This window comes from Alosa sapidissima, chromosome 6 (assembly GCF_018492685.1).
Source record: "Alosa sapidissima isolate fAloSap1 chromosome 6, fAloSap1.pri, whole genome shotgun sequence".
In the NCBI taxonomy this organism is placed as follows: domain Eukaryota; kingdom Metazoa; phylum Chordata; class Actinopteri; order Clupeiformes; family Clupeidae; genus Alosa; species Alosa sapidissima.
This window is the reverse complement of record NC_055962.1, coordinates 4921832-4941303: the sequence shown is the minus strand read 5'-3', so window position 1 is coordinate 4941303 and position 19472 is coordinate 4921832.

Here is a 19472-nt window from a genome sequence, read left to right as displayed (position 1 = left end):
ACTGTTCTAAAAGCCCTCCGGCCCCTTTGTATTCCCAGTCTCCACTATCTGGCTACCATGTGACACGCCGGGGCCTTTTTCCTTGCAGATTGGGGAAATCCAGAGTGCAAACACAGGTGTTTTGGAGTCAGGGCCGATGTCAGGGCCAACCGCAAACAAGTCCAGTTATGCCATGGCTCAGGGAAACACAACAGTGTTTGCCTCCGCCACCAAAGCAAGACCACATTTCAAGTCCAACTGCTTTTTTTTCCCTTTTTTTTTTTTGCCCGCCCCTCTCTATCTGCAACTATTCACACTGAGTATTTGAGAGGGAAAAAAAGAAGAGAGGGGAGGGATGGATGGATGGATGAATAGAAAGGGAAACGAGTGTCACAGAACAGGCGTGGGCATGCTAAGTCTTTTCAGAGCTGGAACAAACGGATGGCCAAGTTTGAAGAGGAAGAGCAAACTAATTAATGGTGTCTGAGCCCTCACTCTCAAAAACAAAACAAATTTATTTTCTTGAGAGGCACTATTTTCATGACCTCTTGTGTCAGATGGAGTACCAACACACACACACACACACACACACACACACACACACACACACACATACACACACACACACACACACACACACACACACACACACACACACAAACACACACAGATACCCGTCACATGCATATAAATAAATAAAGAGTGTAAAGTTACTTTAATCCTTAACCTCTTTAATGAATACAACAGAGACAAACTTGTGTATGATCAAACTAAACACAACTGAAACTACATTCACTCAAATGTGGTAGGGATAATCTATGGTTCACATCTGTTGTCTTAGGTCTAGTGTAGGCTCTGACGCACCTGGTGCCTGTGTCCAGCGGACGCTCCTTATCACTATCAAACATTAAAAACGTTTCTACTTCATCCTTCCAGTTTGGCCTTTCACAGTAAGCAGAGAGGCTGGGAATGACAGAATAATCAGTGACGATGGCAGCAAACACACAGAATCAACAGGAGCCCGAGAGTGAGATCGTAAAATTAGACCCGGGAGGAAATGAGTCCAAACTGGACCAGAGGACTTTGGCATCCCCCTGCCAGAATGGGCCCCCATCAAAATACCATGGAGCTCTTCTGTGGAAGCACTGAGGTTGGTGCTATAGCTCTTTCTGGAAACTTGGGTCACATTGAAGTAAAACATCTTTTAACCAGACAGTCTGTGGACCCTCAAAATAGTGAAAAAAAGAGAAGGAGACAGAGAGAGAGAGAGAAGAAAGTGAGATAATGAGAGAGAGAGAGAGAGAGAGAGAGAGAGAGAGAGAGAGAGAGAGAGATGTGTGTGTGTGTATGTTTGTGTGTGCGTGTACGTATGAGAGAAAACTATGACTTTTCTGAGTGCCCTAAACTTGAAATGGAACTAACATACACAAGGGGCCATGTTATATCAATTCCCTTAACAGAAATGGGCTCTGAGATAAGAGCTTTGTTATTAACTCGGTGTGCCGCCTGTGGAGAGGGCGCCTGTCTTGCCATGGGAGGGCAGAATCAAAGGAAGGTTACAACAGGTAAAAAGCACAACAGATCAATTTACAGGACTGTTTGATGTTATGGAAAAGACATACTCTATACTGACTTAAAAAAAAAAACTAATTTTTATAAAGAATCCCATTTCATAAAGAATGCAAGAAAGTATACAAGAGAAGGTCATTCAGAAAATCAATTTAATGAGATACTAATACACCATTTCAAAATGAATTCATTTTTCATATATCAAATTGATATGGTCAAATGCAATTGGACAACCTTCATGAATCTACTGATCTTACAGGATTTTAGGCTGAAATGTTTTTTGTAAAGGGCCATTCACACCAATAATGCCAACTATAACCATAACAGCAAAAGAATATCGGTTACACTTTACTTGAAGGTTTCTACATAAGAGTGACATGACACTGTCATGAGCGTGTCATAAACATTAAACAAGTCATAAATGTTTATGACATAACGCTTCTGTCAAGTGTCATTCGGTTTTTGTCATGACAAGTTAGGGTTAGGGTTATGACAGTGTCATGTCACTCTTATGTAGATACATTCAAGTAAGTGTTACCAGAATATCACTCTAGCTAATATGAATGACAACGTCCACAAATACACTATAACAATAACGACATGAAGAACAATATCTTTGTGGATCACATTCATAACGGCTAGGAGAAACTTTTCTTATCATTGGTCAGTGTGAATGTTCATATTGTGTAGTTACAGTTGGCATTATAGTTATAATCCCTGGTGTGAATGGCCATTAAGAGTCATAATTCCCATCATCTCTGAATTATTCACATAAGTATAAGTATAAGTATATATACTTTTTTGATCCCGTGAGGGAAATTTGGTCTCTGCATTTAACCCAATCGGTGAATTAGTGAAACACAAACAGCACACAGTGAACACACAGTGAGGTGAAGCACACACTAATCCCGGCGCAGTGAGCTGCCTGCTACAATGGCGGCGCTCGGGGAGCAGTGAGGGGTTAGGTGCCTTGCTCAAGGGCACTTCAGCCGCAGCCCACTGGTCGGGGCTCGAACCGGCAACCGGCAACCCTCCGGTTACAAGTCCAGAGTGCTAACCAGTGGGCCACGGCTGCCCCGGCTGAATAACAGTTTCCTCACGTGGGGATTAGTAAGATTTGCATAGCATTCTCATAGTGGGGAACCCCCTCTTTTATGAATGACAATGTCACACAAAACAAATGTATGGAGAATAAGAGGCGCTACAACAGCTGTTGTAGGCAAATATGTGGGTTTGAATGTGTGTGTGTGTGTCTGTCTGTATGTGTGTGTATGTGTGCATGTCTGTATGTACAGTATGTAGGTGTATGATTGTGTGTGTATGTGTTATGCAGCTGTCAGAGCTCACCTGTCTTCCAGGTAAACACACTTCCTCCACACCCCACCCCCCCCCCCCCCACACCCCCCCGACAGCTGCTGTGCTCTACTGGTCCAGACAGCATCAGCGGCGGACAAAAGGTAAGTGCTCCCAGGCAGTCTGCCCCCGGCCTCATGAAAGGCCGTCTGTGTCCTCACAAAAGCTCCTGATGATGTTTGGCAAAAACACCCTCCGCCGCACTGCCACCAGTTTCTCCCGCTGGTGAATGTGTGACGTCGGGGAGGGGAGGGGAGGGGGGGAAAGACAAGCACCTGGAAAACGCCGGAGCGAACGCTGGGGCAGCAGCTGAGGAGGTGGATGAATGAGGAACAACAAGCAACAACAGAGTGAACAGAAAAACAAAAACACACGCATGGTAAGGCCAGCGGACATAAAACAGGTTGGACATGATGCAGCCGCCTACCTTGCAGGTCCAGTGAGGATAGTCAGGTGATAGTGGCAAAGTACATGTATTCTTTTGCCAGACACTTTTACCCAAAGCGACTTATAATATCTCAATTATTTTACAAGGGCCATTGTCCCCAGAGGAACTTAGGGTTAAGTGTCTTGCTTAAGGGCAGACAGTAAGTAAGTAGTGGATGAAAGAGCGCTAACATTGTAATCATATAATACTAATAAGTACTTAATAAGTCTGTTAAATTCATCACAGCTTTGAAAGCCTCTTTAAGTGTCACAGGCTTTTAGAAGAGGTTTTTGATGCACCTGTCAAGGACGCGTGTTTCAGTACCAGTTACACACACACACACACAATTCAATTAGGTTGAGGGTTAGTATTGGCTTTTATACAAAACGAGTCATATTCCATACACATACCTGATCTCCCATTCTGCAAGTCTTTCAGAAGGTGGGAGGGACAGACAGAGCAGACAGTGCATGTTTGATTCAGAGGGCCCACTGTCGGAACTGAATAGCATCATGGGCTGTGTCTCAAACCGCATACATCCGTCAGTACACTGCTAGCGTGCACTGAGCGCTTACTTGCGTTGGGCCCACTTTTCAATGGTTAGTATCGTCCCAATATCTGAACTGTATACTTAAGCTAAGCGTTTGAGGTGTGCAAGTAGGCGGTTGGAGACACAGCCATGTTGTGATCGGAGCTATCCATGGGAGAGAGATAAGAAAGGAGCATGAAGTCAGGCATGCAGGACAAAAAAAAAAAAACCGGTCAGAAGTGGCCGTTACAACAGGGCAGAGTGAGGAGTGAGAGTTTTTTTTAATGTTTTCTCCATTCTGGACGCAGCTGTCATTTGAGGGCAATTCTGTGAAGAGGGTGGACAATGGGAGAGGCAGTATAGACTGATGGTGAGCTGCAGTGTGAAAGGAACTCAAAGGAGAAGGTCCTACTGCCACCATTCACACAGTGTGCAGCGATACCGTCTCTGCACTGTGTGTCAGCGGTGGATGGAATTTGTACAAGAATAAATGAATATGACAATGAAGAAAGTAATGGCAAAGCACAATGTTCTATATGGAAAACACACCCAACCTCATTGTTGTTCTTAAGCCCCATTAATCATGTATATAGTAGTGTGTAATACATTCATTTGTTTCTGTGTGTACATGTGTGTGTGTGTGTGCCTGTGTGTACTGTGTGTGTGTGTGCACCTTTTAGTAACTGGCTGCTAGATTGAGCCCCATTTCACTCTCTTTTGTGCATGGCACAGAGATTGTTAGGCAATACGTGTGGGAGTCTGGTCGAGGGAAATGAACAGGTGCGTTGCGTATTTGGAAGTGTTTGGGCGCGCGTATGTGTGTTTGCTTGTGTGTGTGTGTGTGTGTGTGTGCGCGCGCGCATGTGTATTTAACTATACACATATACACAGATCAACTGCAGGCGAATGCGCTATTCTTTGAAAACATTTGATGACAACATTTGTCTATCGCAAATAGGGATGGTGTTAGGACTGTTATTCATACATAAATCAACAAACACGGTAAAACCAACTCAATTTATCAGACTGGATTACCCAAGGACCACTACAAACAGCAAATAATAGGCTATGATCACTTGACTTGAACATCATTTTCTATGGTTCAAATGAGATGTCTGCACTCAGTATCCCATGGCTGTGAATGTTTGTGCTTTGGTTGATTATTTCTTTTTTTAATGACAATAAAATAGTGTACTCTGATCTACAAGTCAATCTAAAACAGCTATTTCTGCTTCAAAATAGACCATCACTATTTTGAGAGAGACATTTTAATAATATAATAATAATAATAATAATAATAATAATAATAATAAGCTTTATTTGTATAGCACCTTTCATACACAGAATGCAGCTCAAAGTGCTTTACATTTGGAACATGTAACAATAATAAAGAAGAGTCAGTCATTATCAGTCATTCCTCTTCATTGCTGTGGCCGTTTATGATTTTAATCAGCAACATATCAGAAAATACAGAAAAGAACATATAGCACAATAAAATGTTGTCATTCTCCTTCGGTTCTTCCTGCAAAGGGCTTCTCTTCCTAAGCACTGAGGACAAAGTGCTCCATCACCATCCAGTGGAGTGGGCTGAGAGTTTGTAGTGGCAACCTCAAAATGTGGCTCCAGCGATGACAGAGACGGATGTTTAAAGATCGGATGCCACACCGATCCATCCGTCCCAGCGTCTGTCCATTCCGCTCATCACTCACTCACTCTCTCGCTGCCCACATTGCTTTAAGAGAGCCCTGGCAAAACAAGAGTGCGGTCCATGTAAACAGGCCTTCGGTCAGGAAGCGCGTCGTGTCTGTTGGCTTACACCCTGTCCGCAATGTTTTCCTTTCCTAAAGTTTGTCCTGGAAACCAATCAGGGGGCTGATAAAGCCCTTCGCAAATATGAGGAAGATCGCCATCCACATGTCGAGGTTTGCACAGTCCGGACGTGAGTATATATGCACTGAAAACATGGGGAGCGTGCTGGGCTGTGTCACCATCCAGAGATGGAGCGATTGCACTGAGACGAGGAGGAGAGGTGTGGAGTGGAGGGTGACAGTGCCAGTGACCTCAGTTTGAGGAAGAGGAGGATCAGAGACTTTCTTTTGTGATAATAAAAAGTGTTGCCTTCATGAATAAAATAAGTTTCCACAAATGCAAATATGCAAATGCAATACATATATGGAGAGATTTAGTGTGTGTGTGTGTGTGTGTGTGTGGGTGTCTGTGTGCGTGTGCCAGAGGAGCTCTTCATATGCATAGGGTAATATAATATAATATATACGTATATAATATATTCCCTTAATTCTCTGCAGAATAAAATGTGTTCTTAGTTCACAATGTTGGGTTCACACCCTCTCAATGAGCTCTATGATACATGTATGACCAAAATCACACACATTTGAAAGAGAATTTTCTCCATCCTTCTTTCTCTTGCCTGCCTTGCCATGTTTGTTGTGGTAATAGAAACCTTGATCAATCACAGATATTGCCGTCTTACCCAAACAATGCGTCATTAATGGAAAGGAGAGCTGGGCCGAGCCGCCTGGCCAGTGGGAAGGCATACAGCCAGGCCATTAGTGGTGGTCAGAGACCGGTATTATTATTCATAAATCACCAGACGCTCCTTGGGTAAACTTTGGAGAGAGGTGTGTGTGTGTGTGTGTGTGTGTGTGTGTGTGTGTGTGTGTGTGGATTGATCCTCCAACATGCCGCTCAGCATAACTGTTGGAGATAAAGTCCCCCTATGCATACAAAGAGGTCCTCTGGTACTGGCACACACACACACACACACACACACACACACACACACAGACACACACACACACACACACACACACACACACACACACACACACACACACACAGACACAGAGATGCACACACACACACACACACACTAAATCTCTCCAAATGTCCCGGTCGGTGAGAGTCCCCTCCCACTCTTCACCAGCACAATGGGAACACAAAGAGCCCCTCTCAGCAGGAATGCCGCCCCAATAAGAAAGATTGATAAGAGTGCATTTAACATCATTTAGACAATGAATGGAAGTTATCAGTGACTTAAATGACTCAAAGTTCATGGAACAATAGTCATTTAAGAACAGTGTATGAGGTCTGGATAAGCGGTCACAGTAAGGAAATTCTCACTTGTATGCCAGCAGCTGTTAATATCTGACACTTTGATTTGGTTTGATCATTTATGAGCTGACAGTTACAGACTGATACATGGGAGAGCATATATAATCTAAGATGAACAGACTACGCGTTTCACATTAGTAATCCAGATGATACCAACTGCATGGTTGCATACATTTTTTTTAAAATCATCTTGGTATGGTTGTTATAAAACCATTCCCACAAGGGATGTAGTGGTAAAATAAGAGGTGGGTAAACTATGAATTCTGTGAGGTGGACTGCGCCATGCGGTATCGGATCTTTAAAAAAGGCATTCAGAACATGTTTGATGATGGCGGAGGTTATTGTACAATGTTTATAACAATACCAGTTGTATTAAATGGTTCCTAGAGTGTTGATGAGTGTACAGTATATATTGTGAATGTGAACACTTAGTATTAAGGGGGAAAAAAACACTCTGTAGGCCTAGCAGACACCTGCACTCGTAAAGTAGCCATGGGCTGTGAGAGGTGGTCAGTAAAAGAATAATAAAGAAAAACAACATATGAACTCCGAAGTACCACAAATCAGACTGCCAAATATTATTTGCTCTATATTCACCATTAAATATGTAAGACCTGAAACTATACAGACAGGCATAAACTAGACAAAATTGCCAATTTTCTCAAACTAGTCATTCATATTGCTTTTTGTTGTAGGCTATACTGCTGACATCCATAATTCTGGTTGATACGATCTTAATGCTTGAATATCTTGATTTCTTTTGTTTTTCCTCAAACACCATTATCATTGGAAGACCAAAATGAAGTAATTAACATTGATTTTTTTAAATATTGATAATGTTGATATTTGAATAGACATAGATATTTTTTATTCTAACTGAATGCATTTAATCTACTCGATTAATACATGCAGTTGATAGATATTTGTTTTTTCCTGTGACGTTTTTAAATGTTAGACTTTTTAAATGAATATTTGAAATGTCTGTTTGTTAGCATAGGCCTAGGCTACTCTTTGTTTTAATTTTGTGATAATCACAAGGATCGATCGGGTGACAATTTCAACAATAATATTTACAAAAATTGTATTATTTTTTTTAAATGAAATGTTCTCCTATTTTGGGACAGGAACACCAAAGATGGAAGTTGGGAATGAGCGCAACCCAAGGGTTAAAATGAGCAGCAGTTCAACCACTTTTGACTGCATCCTTTGAGCTTGGGTGGTCATGCCTCTTTAAAGCATGCTCTCTTTCAAGGCATAAAGCCTTCATTTAGCGCACTAAGTCTGCTATGACAGGATCCCTGCCTACTGCTAATCCCAGCCAAATGAAGCGAGCCCAGTCTGTGAACAGCACATGAACTAAACAGACGAGATCTGCTCGTCCTGACAGTGATGCATTTGGATTTGGAACGGAACTTTGTGTGGAGGGTAGGTTAAGAGATGTTGGGATGACACAATGTGCTGAATATGGAAGAGGCTTGTTCGCGAGGCCGTGCCCACCTGAAGCTAAAAACAACACTGCATTTTTACATTCATTGAGGTTTAGCCGTGGCTCGGTGACTGAAAGGGATCTATGGGGTACGACTCTCCTCTCAGCTTGTGTGTACATGCCCCACTGAATATGATGAGTCTTAACTATGAACAAACTGTTCCCTGTTTTCCTCAGACTCCTGTTCCACGTTTGTAAACTATCTGCAGCCTAAGAAACCAGGTTCCCTGAAACATAACTGAGAGACCCCTATGGTGTCAGCCCCCCACAAATAAAACACAACAAAATCCTTGCAAAAGTCGTGGACGCAGAGAAGGACCAAGGAGCTTCCAAAGTCCACACCAAAGATTGCAGCCAAGGCTTGTGGTTTCCATGACGACCCTCCGAAGCAGCCATCCCCAGCGATTGCCCGGAGTGAATTGGAGATAAGCTCCCCCGAGTGGAAGTGCGGACAGTGATGTGATTTCAATGCAGAGCGTGGTCCAGTCTCCCCCTATGCATCCCCCCCACAAGCGTTTTCATATTTGAATAAAGTAAACAGGGCCAGGCGAGGAGGAGGTGACAGCCGTAAATGACATTGTCAGTGCAAAAATTATCAGTCAGTTTACAATCTGTTTGCTCACGGAGAGCAAACACCCTGTGTGTGGCATCTCACAGCCTCCCTGAATGGCAGCCCTCTCTCTCTCTCCTTCGGAAGACCAGAAACAGGAGGAGGAGGAGGAGGAAGAGGGGGAAAAGAGGTAGTAGAACGAGATGAGGAAAGGAAGAAATGACGTTTGCGCTGAAGGCCATGCCTGCTTTGCGGCTGGATTCAGCGTCCATTTCCATTGGGCTTAACCTGGAGATGGCAGGGCTGTGTGAGGTGGACTTTTTCCATGTTTTCAGGAAATTAAGAATTCATGAGGCTGGAACTCATCTCGTCTGACTACAGCGTCGTGTGTGTTTAGTGACTGCAGAACAGACTGGATGAGGCAGTGGGGGAGATGAGAACTTGTTTTTTTTCCGGCACTGAATTCTGCTTGCCATCTGTTACCTTGCACACGGATTAGAGAATGGGAATAGCTTTAAAATCAGACCATCAACTTTACTCATCAGTCATGTATCTGTAGAATTGGCAAACAAAAGAAAACAGACATGCTTTTTACAACCAAAAACACTCTAAGAAACAAATCAAGTCTAGATTCACCCTTTCCGACCTTATAGATTGAAGCAAGTCCATAGGTAGGCTATAGCCTGTTACAAAGTGAGAAATATTAAACTGTTCTTCAACAGGCTTACTCAGGCGTAGTCCAATATTAACACTGCATAATAAAATACAAATTATACATAATAAAATGTTGCAGGACCTCTAAAAGTAATTTAACACATTTGTATTTTATAGTGTAGTTCTGCAATAACATTTTATCAGGATTTGATGAAATATTTAACTAAGCATATGTCTATTATGAATAAAAAATACATTGTATTTAGCCTATATTATATTCATTTATATTGTTTTCAAAATATTGCATATTGCATGGTTTGCAATATGACTTAATTAAAGTCATAAGTCATGACTTAATTAAGCAATATGACTTTGACTTAATGCGCATGGACACAGAATATTGCACCAATAAGATTTTTATTCTTTTTTATTATTGCTATTTTACAACATTTCTGTTCCATTTCAATACAATTGCAATATAATAATTAATTGTATTTCAAATGAAAATAATTCAAATATCAAGTCAACCTGAAAGAATTATTTTGGGCAATACAGCTTTCAAAATATTTTTAAACGGCAGAGATGGCAACACGTCCAGTCTTATTTAATTGTTTGATCAGCAAAGCTTCCATTCTGGAAACGCAGACACTGCAAGGTCTGTCTTTGGTAGATAAAAAGCACCATCATATATAGGAAAAACCTGCTACTAAGCGCCAACCATCGGCGCGCATCACGGTGCGATTACCAAAAAATCCTCCATGCAATTATCGCTTACTGTAAGACAAGCGGCTCATCCCCTTTACCCCCAAACTAAATTGCTCTTCCTTTTTTCTCTCTACTGCAATCGGTCATAAAGAGGTGACCATCACTCAAGTTGTTTGAATTGGAGGCCCGGGTGTGTTTGGTTAACTGACTGAATGCAAATGCGCCTGAAGAATAAGGGACCATTCCCATATCAGCCTCGGCTCACACGTCTAGAGCAAACATTCTGTTAATCTTGAGTGCCTTGCTATGATTTTCGGTCAAATGTGAAGCGGAACCCAAGATGAAGAAAAAAGGAGTTGAGAGAAATATTTCGATGGTAACACTAAATGCGCATCAGAGGAATTCAACAATAAATCTCGTCATTCGGCAAATAAAATTCGATAGGGCCTACATTTATTGCATTAAAGGAAATAGGCTGTGATGTGATGCCCAAGTCATTCATGCAAGTTTTGACGCGAGCAGGGAATTTATTTAGCTTCACATCGCCACTAAGCCATCTAAGCCGTATTTAATCTGTAGGTTCCATTACTGATGGTGTATATGTCATGCACAATATAAATTATATATTGCTAAAGATTATAAATTAAACGACAGTTAGACACATTCTATGAAATGCAAATCCAGTCTCATGGAAAATGTGAAGTATCCTAAATAAAAAAAAATCGTTATATGACCAGCATTATAGAAACTGTTATTTATTTTCGTATGCTATTAAAGTGAAATTATGGGAGCTAAAACCGTGGTTCGTCCGAAATTCGCATGCGTAAAAGACCATGCACTAATATAGGTAATAGAAAATGCATATTTGCTCTCGTGACATGTTATCATCAAATAATGAAATATTCTTATGGAATTGATTGGGCACCCCAAAGTGTTATAAATTCAAGAAATTGATAAAACATATATTTTTGCAATGCAAACACTAAATATTGAAATGCCATGAGCTCAGTAGTCTATCATGGCATTTCAATAGTTAGTGTTTGCATTAACATGTAGTTCCCGTGAAGGGAAAAATAACATCACATCTTTTGTGGAATCATCGGGCCATCGTTACTTTAGCCTGCTGTAAAATTATTACTAGTAAAGTAAAATTATTATGTTCAATAAATATATGAATATGAGAGTGAATATGACCCATAATCATGCAATTACCAGAGCCCGTCTACGGAGAGCCTTGCCACTCCGTATCAAGTCCCATTGTACCGAATTTTGGATGCAGTTCCACCAGAGTTCCACTGGGGGCGGTCGCCATGAGTGCAGAATGAATGGGAGTCAATGGAGCTAGACAGCTAAATTGGACATGAGCGCCCTCATGTGGAACCACAGAAGGAACTGCAACCAGTTCAGAAACCGGAAGTTTTCCGAGAGTGGCAGTTCTCCCCTTGTTAGATATTCTCTGCAATTACTGTAAATGAGTCTTCAGAAAACCTCACATCATGAGATGGAAAACAGAGTGGGCACATCTACAGGCTGACACCGAGAAGTGCACATAGGAACAAAATTCTGTCCATATGTTGATGCCATGAAGACTATGGCACAAATGCACCTTACTACTGGGTAGCATGTATATACTGTAGCTGGATGCTGTAGGAGAGGAGTCAGTCGAGTCACTGAACCTGAATATATAGTTTGTGTCAGAGGTGGAGGTTCACAACCTTTTTGGAGCTAAGGCACACCAAACATCAAACGAAAACGCCAAGGCACACAACCTACTGATTATGATGCATGTCACACACATTATTATAGGCTATTGCCACAGAGGTTTTCTCATATGCCCATATTTATTTCGACATACAGAGCTCATGAGTTGAGTATAAAAAAAGGCAAATTATAACATTATTCATAATTCATTATTTAGAAAGGTGATTATTTTTCTGTTGCTTGGCAAAGGGAAAACAGTGCTGCCAAAGTTGTGAAAGTCCTCAGATTGGTTGCTAGACCTGATTATTTTTCTTACTAGAGCAAGCAAGTGAAAAAGTTGCTAAATCTAGCAATTGCTATATATCCTATGACTATGCTTAAGTGGTGAATTATTGAGGTGAGCTTGCCAAGATGGAGTTACGAGACAGGTCTCAGCTTTATATCATGAAATCAAGCTGAGAATGGTAACCTACTAAAATGGTAAATCCCTGACTAAAATGTTTATTATGAAGCTGTGTCATTGATGCATGCAAAAATGCCCCTACAGCCATTTCAAGCGGGTACAAATACACTCTGGATTCTTCAAAAACCCATGGCACACCAAACCCCATGGCACACCTCACTTTGTCTCATGGCACTCCAGTGCGCCGCAGCACACCGGTTGGAAACTAGGCTAAAAGTATAGGATATAGGTTATAGGATAAAACTGATCTACAGTTGTAGAATGAGCTCATTTTACAGAGTCAAAGGGGCCGCCGTAGCCTACTGGTTAGTGCTTCGGCCGGTTCGAACCCCGACCAGTAGGCACGGCTGAAGTGCCCTTGAGCAAGGCACCTAACCCCTCACTGCTCTCCGAGCACCGCTGTTGTTGCAGGCAGCTCACTGTGCCGGGATTAGTGTGTGCTTCACCTCACTGTGTACTCACTGTGTGCTGAGTGTGTTTCACTAATTCACGGATTGGGATAAATGCAGAGACCAAATTTCCCTCACGGGATCAAAAGAGTATATATATACAATAGACCAACATTAATTAAAAATGGGAATATTCAATGCATAAAATACACCCCCCCCCCCCCCCCCACAGACACACACACACACACACACACACAAAACAATGCATTCCCATATCTGACATCAAGGTAGACATAGTGGCATAAAGGTAGGATTAGATATAATTGGTTTCTAATGATTTGACATCATTACTCAACCCAACGTTGTAGTTGTTTGTTGAAATAGTAGGCACATTTAGTTGTGTTTTTCCCGTATTGATCAATAACTAAAAATTCCTGGTTTTCCTGCGACTCCACTTGAGGGGCAGTGAGCAGATGCTGCCACCTAGAGGTTAAATGGTGTAATCATGACAGGATATATGAAAGCAGTGTTTAGCCCAGGGGTCTCAAACTCAAATGAGCGGGGGGCCACTTCTGCCAATGTCATCTGATTGGAGGGCCACGTCAGTGTTAAAGAATAATACAAAAGAACAACGTCTATTTCCTAAAATGCAATGTTTTTTTCAAATACTGTATTTTTCAAACACAAAACTACAAACAGAAAGTGCCAGTCTTTTTATCTATTTTAGACACCTGTGCTAGCAACCTTAGCTTATAAATAAAATAATGATAAAGTAAATATTAATACAAATTATAAAACCTGACAAACTAGGCGTCAGGTTTAAGAAAGCAATACCATTGGATTGTTATATCAAAATTTCAAAAGGCCAGGGCTTGAAAGTGGTCAGAGATAAAGTCCTATTGTAAATGTAAAAATATTTGAGTATAAACAAAAGTTTATGAAGGGGGTAAATTTACCCATCTAATTTGCCACTGGATGGCAAGCACCTCAGATTATGCACCTTTCAGTAAATACTGGATGAAGATATTTGGGCATGTTTACTTTCTTTTTTGTCATATTACCCACATAACACATTAACAAGAAAACACCTAAGATGTATACCAACAATAGTAAATTATTACTAGCCTAGCCTATAACCACAAGGCCTACAATAAAGTATCCTGGTCAAATTAGTTCCTATCGCGGGTGACTTTGTAGTTCTTCAGAGCCCTATTTCTACTAGCTCTGCTGTCTGTACCACTTCCATTACGGACACTATCATCACGATTACCACTGCAACCTCCAAGCTATGTTGGGCAGAGGGTCGAAATAAGCACGGTATGCTTAGTGGACACTGTCGTATACCGTAAAGACGCACCTCCATTCACAGACGCACCGTGACTATCACTGTCAATAGACGATCGATCATAATCTCCAAAAGGATATTCTCCTTTAGAATCAGAATAGGTGAATAACATAGCCTAGGCTACCTAAGACTTCATCACACGTGAACGTTTTTCAACATTTGGTGTAGGCCTATTTATGCTTCAATTTGTGCAAAACTATGGCCTGCATCGCTTCCGCGTCATTACAAATGCACGTCTTCGTGTTTCTCGCGTGTAATACAAGTATTTCCTGAAAACTTTGTGCAGCGATTTTGGGTTTGAATCAAGCTCTGGATGTCTAGCAAATAGTGGAGGAGAGTACAAATGGGATTTGTCACCGTACTTGGATCTATCGTCTATTTTAATCAGTATCGTTATTTGTCGCAATTAAAAATACCCTCAAGGGCCGGATTACATTATTATTTTGACATACGTCGCGGGCCGGGAGTTTGAGAACCGGAAAGTTTCACGTGCGCACATGAAAGTTTCACGTGAGCACATGAAACTAAACTTTAGATTTTGTTTTGCTCATGTCCCCTTTGGGGCTCCGTACAAATGATTATGTACAATTCTCTGCGGTTTCCTACATTATCAATTGCTTATGTCATGTTGATCAAAATGTATTATAATGGGTCTCTGTTGAATAGTCTCATCCCCCACAACCTTTAGGCATTAGTTCATAACATAAGTCTTTACATGCAAAATGGTTGAACAAGTTGTCATAATATGTCAAGAAAGATGATATTCGTTGTGATGTGGATGAGAATTTGTGGCCCAACAGACAGGAACAACAGGAGATGTAGGAAGACTGCACTGTAATTCCTAGCACTGGATGTACAGTTTTCCCTGACGATTGTCCTATGTTCACATTTCTACTTTAGTTTTCTGTTTTTTTTTAGCTATGCAGTGCTGTCTTCCTTTCTGTATCGCAATGACATGGTCTGTCAACAAATGACAGTAAACAGTAAAAGCGTAAATGTGAATCTTGTCCATTCTCTTGCAATCAAACTCCCATATACACTGAGGTGTAACCTACAATTTACAATACAGTTTTTCTCAGTCGCTTTGGTGCTTTTCTCAGATCAGAATGAAAATTCTCATAACTAATAACTAAGTTCAACCTCTACAACATTTAGTCATTTGTGCACATCATAGTAGCAATTTCTCCTTCCTCTGAACGAATTGCAAATACTTTTGGACATGTATCAGTTGCTTTCGTACAATTCTCTGCTGTTTTATACATTATCATTTGCTTATGTCATGTCAGTCAAAATTAACTATACTTATGGATGCTGAATAGTCATTCCCAATTAAACTAATAGTCTTCATTTCATTGGTTGAGTCATTACATACAAAATTGTTGAACTAGTTATCAAATTCTGTCACAATGCTGTAGAATTGCAAAGAGCATATAGAGTAAAAATGTGAAACGTATGTATTCAGTGTCTTGTACTCACTTACTCCAATGTGTAACGTTACTGTAGTTTTCAAATGGCTGTACAAGTAGTGTATAGTGCTGTCTTGAGCATGTTCAGGTAGTGTCACCGAGTTGTGACCTTTTTTTTGCATTGGAAAACACTGAGAGAATAAACTGTCATAATGAAAACATGACAAAGCCATTTGACTATCTTGTTCATAAACGATGGTGTCAAGACTTCTCATTTTGATGACACTGGCAGTTTCATTGACATGAATACTTGCCTTTGAGGAATGGACTATCCATGTTGAGCAAGTGACGTGCTTTTGCAGGTTATCCACTAGGTTTAGCAGTTTGCACTAATAGTTGTGCAAAAAGAATGCACTAACTGCTGTGCAAATTTTAATGGTGATGTGAGAAATGCACCAAAGCGACTGAGAAAAACTGTAATTGTCCTCAAAACTTTACATCAGAACATCCCTCCAGAGTACACTGTTATATTGAAAACATGACTGAGAAATTTGACTGTCTTATCTGTACCCAATGACACAAGGACTTGTCATTCTGATGGCACTGAACAAAGGATTTTGAGCAAGAAAGTGGCTTTTGCAGGTAATTTTTTTGCATGGTGTTTTGCTATTTGTACGAATTGTTTTGAGAAATGCACTTACTGTTTTGCAAATGTCAAGGATGATTCGAGAAATGTACCAAAGCGACTGAGAAAAACTGTAATAAAAGTACTGTAAAACACTGTCCAAAGACAAGCGCAGTAAAGAGTAATTTAAGTTTTAAATTTAAGTAAGTTTTATTTCTTAAAAATTAGTCCAACTAGAATGTTATTATTATTGCACACATAGTGCAATACATTTTAATTTAATGGTCCACGACTTGAACATTTAGTTTTGGCTCGCAGCCCTCCACCCCGATTCATTTTTGGCCCTTGACGTGGAAGAATTTGGACACCCCTGGCCTACAGGTTAAAGTATAATATGAAGTCATTCGTTCATATTTATTTAATAAGTAAATGACATCCTGCTGTAAACATTATTAATATTATTACAGTTTTATATCCAAATAGACTTTGAACATTCAATACAGAAAAAAACCTAATGGGAATTTAAAGAAAAGTAGCCTATATCTAGAATGTAAGGTGAAGATGTTAACATGCAAATTCAAATATTGTGATCGTTTTGATTATTTACATTATAACAATGTACTACATTCGCTATACTAGAGCTACAGCTGATGGTCAAACATGATGGGGAAAGGGACGCTTTGAAGTGGAATGTTTTAGGGTTGGATTTACTTGATTAATTAACATTTCACCCTGGTGACATCCTTGATCTTGTCACCATTTGAACTCAAAAGCAAATCACATGTTCACCATGTCCCTTCAGTGCTACTGAAGCAACATTATTGACTGACTGAAATGTCTCTGCCATTGTATTTCCTATTGATTACACCTGGACAGTAACATCTGAATAGACCGGACATTTGGTTCTCAACACTGTGCCATGGAATTTTGACTAGCTTAATGCCTTTTTCTACAGGCTTATAAAATAGGCAAGACAGCTATTTTTAAATATGCATCAATCACACCGCTTCTTAATTGATACAGTTTTAGGTGATCATAAAGTGGTTGTTATACAGTAGCCTAATAAGCTACAGATTTACTACACAGATCAGTCAAAATCATGTGAGATTATGTCTATAATGTCTATCACTGTGGTCAGCCTAGAGTGTGTATGACATACTTTATTATCAGTAACCGGTGTGTTGGTGTGTTTTGCCGTTTTGGTTTGACTTTTGGCATACTTTAGCCCCAGAAAGGTTGAGAACCTCTGATCTAATGGAGTGGAGAGAAAATTACTGAATTTCACAAAATGCGCATTGAAGTATACCTTTAATGAGGTTACGTCTACATAAGCATAAGGATTTTAGCAACTGGTTGCTTTGGTTATTTTTATGGGTAGGTCATTAGTTATCATATGGGTAGGTCTTCAGAGTTGGCCAGGTATGTGATCCTGACGACCCACCTGTCTCTGTTTTTTAAGACCTGTCTCCTTCACGCCCCCTGTCCTCTTTGTGTGAGATCACAGATTCCTCTGTCTAAGTCAGTGGTTCTCAAACTTTTTCTGTCATTCCCCACTTTCCAAGCCCCACCTGACCCCATCAACCCGGAAAAATGGTAACGTTAAAATACTTTTAGTGCCTGGGTGCTCAGGCTCACTTATGTCTTCAACTTTTGAGAAGTAGTCTAATTCACTAGTCTAATTTCTAATTTCCTCTTACTTTGAACCTTCTTGGACTAATATTACTTTGGCCTATGAAGGATCTTGGCTTGTCAAATAGTTTTATCCATGTGGTGATATGCTTTCCTTTTGAGTAATTTGATGTGTGCATAATGAGTGCATATAATGACTTGATGACTTGACTGCAACATAGGCCTACCTATTATGGGTAATGTAGTCTCATCATTACGATAGAGCCATCAAATATTGAGTTTTTAACCAAGTGGAAGAATCCTCCCAATTGTATTATTTGTGTGAAATTGCAGCATTTCCTGATCATGCTCACGTGATGGAAGTCAGAGGTGCGACTCAACAAAATACTTCGTGTGTGTTAAAGATGACAACAACTCTATGGATCTCAGTATTGCAGCACTGTAGGCTATGTAATAGTTAAAATGTGCAGGTTTGCGCCTTGCGTGGTAGCCTCCGTCACACATCGGTGTGTGTGTGAATTGGTGAATGTGAGGCATTACATTGTAAAGCGATTTGAGTGCTTTGCGGAGATTTATGTAGTTTGGAGATTTATGTGGTCCCTAACGTGTAGAGTATAGCGTAGGCCCACTATCAAGTTTTCTATACGCTCACCTCCGTACTCCGTCTGGATTTCTCGGCTCTCAATTCCACTTGACTCGCTTGCCAGTTGCCTGCCACTTGCCACACGCCCCATAGCCTATGCGTTCGTTGATTGGTTGTAGGTGACGGAAGAGCAAAATAACTTTGAAAGGAACGAATAACATATCAAATCACCATGCTGCATATTGGCTAAAGACAAGCTACAACTAGGCCTATAAAAATATTTCGTGGGAACAGTGGGACAATGTAGCGTCACTGTAGCATCACTTTTGGTCTGATGTAAACGGCAGGTATTTTGGACAGGGACAGCCAAGAGTCTCAGGCGTGCTCGTCTTCATGCAGATCTGTGCAGATCTGACCTGCATGAAGACGAACACGCCTGACATATCGGAACTCCCCCTATTACCGTCGGTCCCGTATTTCCGCCGTCTTGCGTGTATAGCCTATGTGTCACTTAATATCCAATTCTATACAAACCAAGACGGCGGAATCCTAAAGAAACGCAACCACCCACACCATAGGTGTATCTAAATTAGCTATGTAGGCCTACCAAAAATTACATTTTACCGTGACTCGAAGAGCTGTACAGTGTTGTAAGGCTGCGTGTAGCCTACACAACCGCTTGGAGCTCCAGTGGAATTTTAATTTCATGACGACATTCGGTCTAACCGTTCATGTATTCACGTAAATAGGCGACCCATCAGGCCAGCACTGTAACTCCGAGCGTGGTAAACAAAATCGGATATTTCAGGCAGTAGGCCTAAATGCTCCCGTTAAGAACCAAACCAGATTTTGTTATAATCTACACACATATGGCTACTGAAAATTGTAAGGTTAATTTAGCAAAATTTTGAAGTGTTAAAAAACATCGTTGTTTTAGAATTTCTGAA